This window comes from Glandiceps talaboti, chromosome 3 (genome assembly GCF_964340395.1).
Source record: "Glandiceps talaboti chromosome 3, keGlaTala1.1, whole genome shotgun sequence".
Taxonomy (NCBI): Eukaryota; Metazoa; Hemichordata; class Enteropneusta; family Spengelidae; genus Glandiceps; species Glandiceps talaboti.
The window spans coordinates 15610265-15620976 of NC_135551.1; the positions used below are offsets into that span (position 1 = coordinate 15610265).

Consider the following 10712-nt stretch of genomic DNA (forward strand, 5'->3'; position numbering starts at 1 on the left):
GTTTGTCGGTTTTTTTTTAGAAATATGAAAAACCTTAAAGTATGCGAAGAAATGATTGCTTATGATTAACCGAAGACTGCAAAAATATGAACGGGGATTAAAATCCCTCACTATCTCCCCACCCCATGTAGGTCTTTCTGCGATATTGAACACTGGTGGGGAAAGCCAGGAAATGAACAATATATTGTCAATTTCATGTATAATTCAAGTAATGAGACACGAAACATACCAACGATTTCACAAATCTTGAATACACACGACGTACTTAAATGATTTGCTTTCATTTTCCCTGAAGAGCAATACTCGATCGTTGTAGACAAACAAGAATGACTCACGGTGAAACAGGTATGCTAGAATTCAGGAGAGCGATGAATCAGTGTTTTGGCGTTATCCGAGAAACTAGTATCGAAAATTTGATGCAGTAAGATTGTGAGAAGCCCCGGGGTTATAATAATTGAGATTCGGAGACCCGAACCTAAGGAGCACACACACACACACATCTCAGCCAATAGTCCGACAAAATTTTGATTCGTAATCGGAATAAAATGTGATATTATAACTTGATGTCATCGTAACTGTATTAATAATAGATAACTTCCAACTCAGATGGAACTTCAAGTTTAATATATTAACCACACTATGGATATCAAAAACGGGGGAAGTAAGACGTTGTGTTGGAGAATTGAAACACAAGAAAAGGAGGGGTCGATAATGCCACACTTAGCGGACTTCATATAAAAAAAACTACAAATAATTGCTCCACTTTGTATCATTGTTCACACACATTGTACGTTAAAATCACGCTAATCATGTTTTGTACGTGACAAGTCAGAAAAAATATCGAATAAACTATATGTATGGTACTTTTTCCGCAGTAGTACACTATTAAAACACATCGCACAATTTTGTAGATATTCTCATAAACTACAATCTGACTCCATCTCTGAATAAACGTTGTATTACTCCATCACTATTAATCACACCTAAAAATCATAAAATTACTGATCATCGATCCATTTTGTCTTTTATAAATAATTTTATTAAGATTGTAAATAATGTAACAATCAGAAGAAAAAAATATGATTTGATCGTCTGGTGGCGATTAAAACTAATGTCCCTACTATATGCAGGTCCACGTTTTAACTGTTCCGTTGGACATAGCGGGGACGTATGTCTGTGTTGTATAATAGTGGCACTCGGGTTTTAGGAGATATCGATGATGTACGAGGTTGTCACCTTTTAAAAAAGGGATTATTATGTGGTTTTTACAGACAATAATCTAGATCCAGGTAAATGGCTACAAACCGTTATTTTTAATAGTGTTTTCAACAGAAGCAACGTATATATACTTTGATATTTGAGAACCACGTGCTTTTTGTTTTTTTTTTCCAGAAAGAGGGTAACACATAGCAATGTTATTTTATCTTCAAAATAACCCCAAAATGTTTGCTCATTTCTGGCCAGTTTGACCATTTTTCATTTTATTTAATATAGGGTGTTATAGCAACTTGATCGTATAGAATTAAAGAGATGGGTTTTACAATTAATATGGTTATCAAACAATAGAATTTCACAGTCAGTGTTCCCCGGTGGAAGACTGATTGGCTTGCTTCAAAATGACAACAATCCTGGCCGATTTAAATTTCAAAAACCCAAAGCTACTGTACCGTAAACAGATTGTATGAATTTAAATCGAATTAATAAGTTTAATTTAAAGACCTAGAATTCAATCCCACGTTTCTAAATCTCTAACTAGATTCATATGATGATTCTGTTGTTCTAGGCTAACTGTATTCTATAGCTAGCTCTGCCGGACAATTGTTTTTCCCGCTTTAATTCTAATCATTATTTGAACCGGGGCTTTAAAGGCCAGTGTTTCAATCCCAGGTTCTGGCATTAGTGCTGTGTTATCATTAGAACCATAGGGATTACATAGGGATGTACTCATGTTCTGGATCAGATTTTGTGACTTTTGTGATTTTGGTTTCCCCACCCAAAACTCTTAATCCTAATCCGTGTAGCGCCATTAAACAGAAAACTGTAAACGGAAACCAGAACAGATAGAACAATTGAAATCAACGAAACAGCGTAAACACACTCAAAAAATGACTGTAATATCGACAGTATGCTATTATCGACCAAATGATTCAAATAATTTAAAAAAACCCAGAAATTATTCATATGCGATGAAAGAATTCGACGATCACACCCTTGGCAGATGTTCAGAGACACCAGAAGACATTGCACGTGGACATCGAACTTGTAGTTCAATATTTACTCCAAGTTGATTCACCTTCAAGCCAATCAATCGGGTGAACACATGTCCATTTCAAGGATATGTGTAGATTCGATGTGTCTATTGAAGGTTGAAATAGATTACCCCCATCTTATGCATATCACGGACAGTATTAGTAGCTATATGTGTTATATTTATATAAAGACGCGAAACCCGGATCACGATTTTAACATTGAAGTCAGACTTTGAGATTGTGTCTGTTCTCTTTGTCTTTATCTTTACTTATGAAAATTGTGTCTATTTAGGTTCTCCTGATTCAAATATGTAGATTTCTGGTATCAGTTATGTCAGTTTCCTTTTTATGCATTGGAAATAGACCACCAAACAAGGTCTGAGATATAAGCATTAGCGTTCTCCATGGTTTACAATGTACCTCTAAGGATATAATCGCCATGTTTGTAGTCTATGTACACCCGTTGTGCATATATTATTAGATTAAATAAAAACTTGTTAAGATTCTGTCTTTGGGTTACCTTCTGTGTTGCTGTGTGGGAAAAGAGGGTGAAAAAGTTTGACTTTTTGAAATATGATGTATGTGTTGCAATTTATAGTCTGTCTGGCTTTCGTTTGTTTCTCTATCACGGTGTTCTACATTACTTTGCTGCTACAGGTGTTCGTACTGTAACGATGCGTGTCGTAATTGACAGAGTCTCGGGGATTGACGACATGTTCTCCCGGGAGCGACGACTTAAAGCAATCATTATTGCACAACCAACTCAGCATGGATTTTGAACGCTAGATTAAGCAAAGAAAACCATCTCTGATAGAAGTCAACAATGCATAGACAACAAAGTTTACCCGTTCCACCTCCTTTGAAGCTAACTGTAATAACATTGACAGGTTTTGTAGTCTCAAGACGTGACATCTGTCACGGAACACGGACACTGACTATCAGGCAATTTCAAACCAAAATCTTTTGAACAAAAATGCTTGTTTTTCTGTAACTTTTTTTCGCATTTTAACTTTATTTTCGACCAAAATCAAAGAAATAAGTTCGTTTAATGACTTCCCGCCAAAAATTAGGTTGAAAATGATTCATTTTACAAAAATGAGGAAAAAAATGTTTTCACATTTCTGCCGAACATGTGTAGTGCGGAGGGGTTAAAGGTCTCCATATTGTGACGACCAAACAAAGCAATCCCGGGCTGAAAAAGGCGGCGGGACGATGCGCATGTCCACATGGGATTCTTCTATTGAAAAAAACGTTGTCTTTGTGAAACAGTTGCAGAAAGTTCATTTAAAGCCAAGTGTTGCATTATTTTTCACTTTTTTGTTGAAATTCTACACCAGTTGGGTAAATACGTACCTTGTTCTAGTTCCCATTGCTATTATTGGGTGGTCAGATGTAAACTGCCATTATTCGATGGTATGGTCACCAGAGTTTACGAAAATGACGATCGGATGTCAGTCGAACGCGTAATTTTGTACCTTCGTAAAATCAAACGTGTCAGTCTTTCCTCACGTCGCTATTCCCACTTTTATAATTTATGTTTCATATTTTAGGTTTTTGGAGAGAAAAATTCTGTGTGTGCATAACGAAAATGGGTTTACGAATATCAAGTTTCAAATACTTCTATAAAAATACGAGCAGTTGTAGGGAGGGAGGTGGTCGTCTCCTTTTTACCGCAACATTCCAAAATTTTGAAATAAAAAGTGAAGAAATACATAGTAAATGAACCAAATTTAGACTCATTTTGCATAAAATGTATAAAAATGAACATTTTGGATGCCTTTGAACCAAAATCTCCCAGAACTTCGTTTTCAATGTCAGTAAAAGTAACGATGAAAGTTTTGAAGTGTTCTAGACGTCCGTCGTCAAAGTGACAAGGTTTTGTGATAGGGTCATAGGAATTCCTGGTGTGCAGTCTGAATTTTTGCGACCATCTTTTAGTAATCATCGATGCTAGAATTGAAAACAGTTGATGACAAGAGGACGTATCGGATTTGTATTTCTCTTGTCATCAATTCCTTCATTCTGTACAAGACTGCATTCTACACTATTGCAAAGGGCACTATGGTAAAAGTTGGATTTATTACAGTGGAAAGACTTTACGATTTGAAGTGTCAATTGTTCCTATCTATCTATCTATCTATCTATCTATCTATCTATCTATCTATCTATCTATCTATCTATCTATCTATCTATCTATCTATCTATCTATCTATCTATCATACAAAAGGATATGTACTACTTACATGACTTGTATATACATATACTTATATGTGACGATATTCATTGAAACACACACAGGCACACATTATATATAAAGACACGTTAAAAAATCCCACAAGCGCATACATACATACATACATACATACATACATACATACATACATACATACATACATACATACATTGCATGTACAAAATGGGAAGAGGGAGAAAGAGACAAGGAGCAACAGAAATATGGACACACACATATGGGAATGGGGGAGGGTTGTGTACTCTGAGAGAGAGAGAGAGAGAGAGAGAGAGAGAGAGAGAGAGAGAGAGAGAGAGAGAGAGAGAGAGAGAGAGAGAGAGAGAGAGAGAGACAGACAGACAGACAGACAGACAGACAGATAGAGGCAGAGACAGAGACAGATAGATAGACAGACAGAGAGAGAGACAGAGATAGACAGAGACAGAGAGACAGAGGGAGAGAGACAGAGACAGACAGAGACAGAGAGACAGAGGGAGAGAGACAGAGACAGACAGAGACAGAGAGACAGAGGGAGAGAGGGGGGAACACACAGAGAAAGAGAGAGGGAGAGACACAGACAGACAGACAGACAGACAGACAGAGGGAGATTCAAATGATGGAAATCATGTTATTTACAAGTTTATCTAGAGAACGAGAGAAATGTGAAAAAGAGGAGAAAATAACGACTAAATTAATAATTTGTTTTGTCTTCTTCACAACAATCTAATAAAATCAAGAATTCGTTTTTATCGTAGTTTTGCAAGTGATGACGTCTTCGTACAAATGTAGACTGAGATTCGTTGTCAGGACTTCGTTCAATTCTGTAGAAACATCTGACCTAAAGTAAATATTACACAGTGAACGTATTACTGTACAAACTCAGTCGCGTTTTCAAGAAAAAGTTTTCTACATTTATGAATAGATCTATACACGTATGTGTTCCTTATTGTAAGGTTACATTGAACACAACAAAGTTTAAAGTAACAAGTGTTTGTTAATATTTATGAAGACACATTCTCTCTCTCTCTCTCTCTCTCTCTCTCTCTCTCTCTCTCTCTCTCTCTCTCTCTCTCTCTCTCTCTCTCTCTCTTTCTCTCTCTCTTCACGTTTCACTCATACTATAGACTGGAGGGAAGTAAATAGCTTCCAATCCTAGACGCCGTTGTCCGACTATTTTACAAGATCTCACCGTAGGTCAGTGGTCTCAAATCTTTAGGACGAATACCATGATAATTCCGACTGATATCTGTCTTTTTATCGACATTTTTTGACAATAGATCACTTTTAGGCTACACCTACCCCTTCTATATATTAATTTAGTCGTACAAACAAATCAGATTCACTTTAATTAACATTGTATTTCTTGAAGCAGTCATTTCCCGATATTGCATAAACTTGATTTTGCATGGAAAATAATATTGGTGAATGAATATTCGATCCAATACATTTATCCATAACCTGTATATACAGAATGCAAACGTCATGGTCAGAACAAAACATCAAAAATTGGCCTTCAAACATTTTTTTCAGAGGAAACAGTGAAACGTTATTTCATCAAATGCAGTGAATTTTAACAGAACTGAGAATTTGCGCGAAAGTTCTTGTCAGATGTATTCTGGAGTCAATTTTATGGAATTTTATAACCCATATTCTTTGCCATTTCTAGACAGGTTATTAACTTAAACATATGTTTAATCTTCTTTTAAACCAAGGCAATACTATTTTTTTTATTTGTATGCTAAACTTTGTTTGATTTGCCCAGGTACCAACGTGGCAGTACAAAGACAGAGACATCACGTGTGTTGAAATTAACATGTTCCAAAATAATGTACATTTCGTTTAGACATATATAGATACTGGGTATGCTATTCACATCTAATGTCCAGGGTTCACGTTTAAAGACGAGAAATTACACCTCCGCGACTCGATCGTTCCCCGACAAAATATAAACGTCGCTCGGTACATTTCATGGTTGTGTTGATACAGTTTGTCAAGATTTTCGAGAACGGAAATCGTTCACGCCAACGCTAAATAACATTAACAATTACAGACTTTTCTAGTCGCTATGGAGTTTAGAATTTGATGATAGTCATCGCATAAAACCATTTCGGTGGTTTGTAATTGGTTTAAAAAAACCAACAAAATGACCATTAATGTATTTATGTGAAGAAAGTGAAGTGGTAGACATTATGTCGGGAAAGACCTAAACTCTTGGGTAGTGGTGGCGAGGTATATGCCATGGCATTCAGGGAGAAAAGACACATTTTAGTATAATAGAGCGATCAAGAGAAATAAAACGAATCTCTCATGACATGTCCAAAGGTATTTCACACATTATAACTAAATCTAAACAGAAGTCTCGTCAGAAAATTAATGCTCTACAATCTACTATTCTAGCTGAAAAAAAGAACGAATTTGTAGCTAACCATAATATTTGTTGATTCGCCATTCTCTGTAAATTTGTTTGCACAACTTGTAGGAAGACAAATTACAAAAATCAAATCTCAAAACTATCATAATAAACACGGCAAATAAAAATGACTTCCAAAGCGATCATAAAAGACAAGTAAACATAAATAAGAGGAAGCAAATACCAGTTCACTGTTTTCCCCGTCAAAGCGCCTAGCGCAGTTCAGATCTAATTTTATTTTATTTTATTTCATTTTTTAAACTAAAAGTCTTTCGGGTTTTTTTTCTTGTGTGATAAATTTTAAACATTTCTGCGTGGAGAACGAAAGTCGTCAAATTAAATATCAAAATCTTGTTTTTTTCTGATAATAATTAATTCTACAGTTGAAGAGTAAAAGTCATCGTCTGTTGCTCACAGAACGAAATGGAGCTCATTGCCATTTTCAGAACCTTGACTACCGAGAGTCTAGATAGAGGAAAAGAAATGCAGTACGTCGCAATAATTGTCATTGTACTGGCACTAACAGTCGCTGAAATATCTAAACTAACGAAAAATCAACACTTAGAAATTATAAATCAAAGGAAAGATCGCAAAGTACGTTACCTTTATGTGTTTACCGCGATGTCGCCTGACTTCTTTTTTCAGTCTGTTCCTGCCGACTTGAGCAACCACAACTCGATTGGTTGGTAGAAAATTGCCATTCTCGCCACACAGCGCCCTCAGCGTCACCGCGAATGATAAAACAAAGAATCTCTTTTCAATGACCACCTGTCAACGTTAATTTACTTACTTATGTCATGTAAAGACGGATTTTAGTTCATTTCGGGTTTGAGTCCTTGAAACAGAACTACAGTCAATTTACTTTTTACATTAATCTGTATGAAATCAAAGTTTTATATCTTCTGTCTTCATTCGAAAACGTCTAACCGTTGATGGCGCTATTAAGAAAAATAGGCAGCATCATCCTCGCCGGACATATTACAATATAGTTCAATATATCATCCTCGCCATGTTACAACGACATTCCAAACTGGAGAACTTCAATGTCAAAGTGGTCAATTTACTCCAGAGAAGCGCACGTCACCGGTTTGTCAGCCATTTTGCCTATTCATCATTCGCAGTAGCATATGACAAAATGTTCAAAGAACACGATCATCCGTCCTTTACAAGAACGAAGAAGAAATCTAAAATTTCGACTCAAACTCTTGTTCAAAGTAACTGACTGCCTGATATCGGCTACACATCATGACACAGCATATCTCATACTACAAAGATCCAAGCGAACAATCAAAAGCAACTAAACCGCGAACTTTGCAGATTACCAACAGAGTAACTCTATGGAAAAGTACACAACAAATAACTTTTTCCTCACTCATGTACAGACATTCACACGAAATCACTCTTTCCAAGAACAAACTAGACAATAATTTCATTACATCTGGATCGATGGGTACTGCGGCATCCATACAGTGCGACTTTAGAAGTAATTCGCCCTCCTCTTCCGTTGATTCTATACCAGAGATATGACGTATACTGATGAATTCAGAAATGTTCAACAGGACAAATTCACTTTATTGTATTGAAAACATACAATATAGTTGGCGTTCAACTTGAAAGTGACAACAATCACAACTATAACAATTGTAAAGTTATCTTAAAGTATACTCCATTTATTTCATTACAGATATATTCTGCACTGATGGACTAAACAACGCAACTTACTGTCAGACAGATTGGGAACATGTGTTTCAAATGCAGGTAAACATGACACCCTTCCAAGAGTGTCCGTTTGCTTGGAATCGCCTAGGGCCTATTATTATAAACTCCACCGCGCTGTGACCTTTCACAATTAACGTGTCTACAGATTTACAACAACAACAACAACAACAACAACAACAACAACAACAACAACAACAACAACAACGACGACGACGACGACGACGACGACGACGACGACGACGATAACAGCAACAACAAGAACAACAACAACAATAACAACATTATTTTAGCAACCTAAAGATCTATAAAGGAAAGAAAATCCAATATTTTGTGAATTAATGACTCGAAACATAGATATAGAAACAGTCTAAGGTGTAAAATGTACAGGTAATCTATAAAATTAAACTTATTATCTTGATAACTCGTCTTAAATTTGTTTTTCCTACCATGGCTAATATTTCAAGACACTTTGCAAAGAAACATCACACCCCAGGAAATCATACAGCTATCACAAATTTTAAAATTACAGAAAAATAGTGTACATTAACATTGAACTATTGAGAATTGAGAGACTATTGTCGATGGTTCAACGTTTCCTTGGTCAAGAATCATAGTTTATGGAAATCATAGTATATTTTTAACATGGGTACCAGTCTGTATCATCTCAGTAATGTTATAAGGAAGAAGATGTTTCTAACAGTATTATCTCTCATAGTATAATAAATAATTCCGTCCATATCTAACGCTGTGGTCAGGATTTACAGTGTGTGTGTGGGGGGGGGGGGGCGGTTGTGGGGAAATTAGGAGGGGGCATGGAATATTATGCGGTGAGAGAGGGGATGCTCAAAAAAATTGAAGCGCAAAATGGGGTAGACAGTGAATTAGTATGTATGACTGAGACACAGGCAGATAATATCACTGACGAGTAAAATTAATTCACTCAACAAAATAAAACATCAAAAACAGTAGTTTTTTTACCTTACACAATTTGTTGTGGTGGAGGGGGGGGGGGTGCGAACAATTCTTGTTAGGTGGCATATCAATTTTTGAGACTGTGAAGGGAAAAAAATTGGCTAAAATAATTTCTCCCAGTCGCTCCCATTGCTATTGTGACTGCAGTCTGAAACCCATTACTACTGTACACTGGAATTTGAGTTTCATTATTCAGTCATAGAGGGCGCTATTTGTTGGTATCGCAACTCCGTGGACTAACAAAGACAAGTGTCGCTGGTTGGTCTAGGTAATCTTAATGATCATATATGAGTAAATTCATTAGGTCTTACATTGTGTAAATTACACTGTACATAACATATTAGTACGTATGGATGTGTGAGGTGATGTCATACAGTAGCAGCTGTTTGAATATAATATTTACATATTAAGATCTGTTTGCATGTACTCGCTGACTAAACAACAAATCAATGCCAAACTCTATGATGACAGTCCAGTGCTGGAATCATAAACTGTAAATATAGGTATGGATTGCACTCTGATAGTCTATGCTACATGTATACCAGGGATTTAAGAAGAACATGGTGACCAAAGGGTGTATTTTATAGACTAAGTGGTCTACATTTAGGCAAGTCACAACTCATGTATGTATGTATGTATGTATGTATGTATGTATGTATGTATGTATGTATGTATGTATGCATGCATGCATGTATGTATGCACGCATGCATGCCTGTCTGTATGTATGTATGTATGTATGTATGTATGTATGCATGCATGTATGTATGCACGCATGCCTGTCTGTGTCTGTATGCATGTATGTATGTATGTATGTATGTATGTATGTATGTATGTGTGTGTACGTATGTATGTGTGTGTATGTATGTATGTCTGTCTGTCTGTCTGTATGTTTGTAACAATGAGTGTGTGCATGCAAACCTCTGTCATGTGGTGTGTCTATTTTGGTAAGATTTCAATATAAGTATGAATATTCAAATCAGTACATATTTACAAATACTGCTGACTGTATATATTATACATGTAAATTGTGTGTATGTATTTGTGAAAGTAGTTCTCTTATATGATACTTAAGTAATCTAGTCTTGATCTTTGGTTATGATGCTTTATAGTGCAAAACACACTTGTACAATA

The 10712-nt window shown here is 36.0% G+C and overlaps 1 protein-coding gene across 2 annotated transcripts in view; it reads right to left on the reverse strand.

Moving 5' to 3' along the window:
• Positions 1 to 10712, reverse strand: part of LOC144432887 (single-minded homolog 1-like) — a 207512-nt gene that overhangs the window by 83797 nt on the left and 113003 nt on the right. Inside the window, exon 1 of one of the 2 annotated variants that reach the window (XM_078121188.1) lies at positions 7493 to 7544. The exons of the other annotated variant lie outside the window; for it this stretch is intronic. The gene's annotated coding sequence lies outside the window, so the exon portion shown is untranslated. Of the gene's footprint in view, positions 1 to 7492; positions 7545 to 10712 lie in introns of those variants that run through there. 2 annotated transcript variants of the gene reach the window in all.